This window comes from Limulus polyphemus, unplaced genomic scaffold, assembly GCF_000517525.1.
Source record: "Limulus polyphemus unplaced genomic scaffold, Limulus_polyphemus-2.1.2 Scaffold1061, whole genome shotgun sequence".
Classification (NCBI taxonomy): Eukaryota; Metazoa; Arthropoda; class Merostomata; order Xiphosura; family Limulidae; genus Limulus; species Limulus polyphemus.
Genome location: NW_013666671.1, coordinates 346,223 through 349,386, shown reverse-complemented (window position 1 = coordinate 349,386; position 3,164 = coordinate 346,223). Strand labels below are relative to the sequence as shown.

Here is a 3,164-nt window from a genome sequence, read left to right as displayed (position 1 = left end):
GAATTCAGTGTACAGGAATTACTGTAGAACATGTGTAATATACAAAATACTAATTATAATACTCATGATAAAATACTGACGATGAATGTTTACAATAAATATAAAGCAGTAATAATATTTTGTTTTTTTCTTAAATGGTAGAAAAAATATTTTTTTGATAAAGCAAGCTGTAAGAACATGTTGAGGAAAAATCACATAAAAATAGGTTTATATGATACTACTAAATTCGCCGTTATCTTACTAACACAGTTGCAAGCACATGATTTGAAATAAGATGTTCACTTTTGATTAATTTTAAAAAAAATTATCTTAGTCGAGGGTCTTCCAATCCGGGAAGTCCGGGGCATTTGCACACACATTTGCATCAAATAAAAGGGTTGAAAATTATACAGCTACTTTTAAATCTATGGAATGATAATACCACTGAAACAATGCTTAAGCTCTATAACACTAGTGAGTTTGTTTTTTACAGCAGCTCAGCATCAGGATTTAGGTCTTGAAGACCTGGAAAGGTCAGGTTCTACTTGACCTCTTCCTCCCTCCTGTACTATTGTAATTCGTATTCTTCTCGTTCATTATATGTTTTGGCTATTGTGTTTTTGTTGTTGCGTGCTTATTTATAATTTGTCTCCTTCTCAAAGCCATGTCCACGTATTTTATCTAATTTCTGTTTTGATTATTGTACAGACTTATTTTCTTTCGTGTATTGTTGTGTCTTATGCTTTATGTGTTGTAGAGTTCATGAACTGTTACGTCTCCGTTTGTTAATTAACTTTCCGTAACTTCGTTCCGACGAAACTTTAGCGACACAAGTCCTTTCTTAATAAAACTGGTTTATTCTTTCTGAATATAACTTCACGATACACTTAATTTCAACATTCGCGCTAAAACAAACGCTATAACGAGCGTTAACTTCAACAATACTTTCTCACTGCAGATCAATTACTCACTACCTACACACACATTATTGTCACGTTGTGAGCGTCTTATGTATATACCAGACTAACATATATCTAGTAAATGCTAGGGCATTCATGAAGGAACAAGATAGTTCTAGAAACGTGGCGTGACACTAGTCACGTGACCTCGCTGACGCAACAGTATGAAGTATTGTTTAGCGATGTTTGTGATTAGCGTTATGCAGTCTTCCTGTGAGTTTTGATATTGTGTAATAAAGCCATAAAATGTTTCTTAACAACTTCAATAACTGGGTTTGATGTCTGTTCTTGACTGTTTTCAATTTGTGGTTTTTGTGTTTTTACAGCAATGGAAGCAACAATCATATTTTAAAAGTAAAAGGTTGACCTTTAACAATGTTTAGTAAATATCATATATATATATATATATAAAGTTTATCATAATAAAACTATTGGTGAAAAATGTCTAATTTTATCAAACAAGACATCGAAAATGCTAGCGGAAAGGAAGGTGGTATTTTAACCGTTATCTAGACAAAAAAGAAAAAATTAATACCTGCCCAGTCTGATTTCCTGTTTTTTGTTTGATTCAAATGCGTGAGAAACCTTAACAGGATTTCGTTTTCGTAATCTACACATTTTTCTGGAATATAATTTCAATATGACTATGAAAAATAAAAGAGAAATCCCCTTGTTTAATCGCCTCTAAAACCAAGCACTGGTCTAGTTTTCGGAATTTATAGATTCGTCCAACAACTCTTCAAGTACATGATGGAACTGTTACCATTTTAGCTGAAATTAAAGAGTTTCAAAAGACTGTAGTGCATCAAAAACGTTCTAATTTAACAGTTACACAGTCTGTGTCATTAAAAGTGAAATTAAGTTGATCTTAATAATTATATTTTGAATGTTCCCCTGGCGTTAAATATCGACATTAAAACCATATGAAGCATTTGCAAGATTGAAAAAATGTCCACTTTTTTATAGATACGTTTTTTCTACGAAGGTAACGAACACCTTATTTCAAAGCACAGACTAGGGTATGTTGTTAAGTTTACTATAAATAAGTATAATGATTCACACTATCAATCCTCTGAATAAAAAAAGGCTTAATTAAATAGCTTATTTATACTTTATATTATTTAATTTTTGTTTTGTCACGAATGTTTCAAGAGAAAACATAAATACAACGTGACTTATTAAAAATTATTGCTTTTAGTAATAATGAAAAAAAACACGCCGATACTGAAAATAAATGACAGAGCACTGGAATAGTTAAACAATATCAGATGTTTTTTTACATAATTAAATTATATTGATATGAATATATATTTCTACCAACGTGCCATATATTTTACGTAGAAACTTATAAACATTTCGTACTGTCAAATGACATGAACAAAAATTCAGAATGAAATCAGCAAGTGTCAACACACAACACCTTTTTTTTTATATACTTGAACGGACGATGTTGCATTACAAAAACTGCACTTAAAAACAGCGAAAGTTACATTTTCGAAGGCAAATCAGAACCAGATATAAGGATATGCAGTAAGTGTTCTACGATCTGGTTGTGGACTGGAGACGTTTCAAAGTCAAACGTGTAACAGACAAGTTGACCTGGGCAGCACTGATGTTGAAATGGTTGATTGAAGGTATTGAAGACAATAGATATTTCAAAAAGTATATCAAGCGTTTAAAATTACAAACATGTTTTCTTTCACGCGTAATAAAATTACTTCTTATTATAAATATAAAGGGGGATCATTTATATGTGTGTGTGTTAGCATCCATCACCTAGACTTGGCTAGCTCGATTACCGTAATTTTCTGTATGGTAACTGTAAACTGTCCGACATTGTGCATAGGCTACTTTGTTTTAGGATTTTTACCTGAGAAGTGGGGATAAAAGACACCCCTTCGAACAGTTTCTAGTTACTATACCAATTTAAGCCAGTTAGCTCTGGATGGTGGATGCTAACACATACACACAGTGGATCATCTTTATGGTAATATATAGATGTACATACATATACACATACACACGTGATCATCGAGGCGCTGTTCCAGAACACGAGCACACTAACAAAGACTCGGCTATGACTTCAGCTTATCTTACTCCTCCGAAAAGCTGGTCTTAAATATGTAAAAAATAATAAATTAGGATTTTTAGGACACAAAAACTAAAACTTCTAAAGGTATTAGGTTTTTAAACATTAGTTAAAAATATGATTTTTTTTTTTTTGTT

General features: G+C 31.9%; 1 protein-coding gene across 1 annotated transcript in view; it reads right to left on the bottom strand.

Annotated features, from left to right (window-relative positions):
* Nucleotides 1-3,164, bottom strand: part of LOC106461936 — a gene marked incomplete at its 3' end in the record, with an annotated part of 17,759 nt that overhangs the window by 954 nt on the left and 13,641 nt on the right. The window lies entirely within an intron of this gene.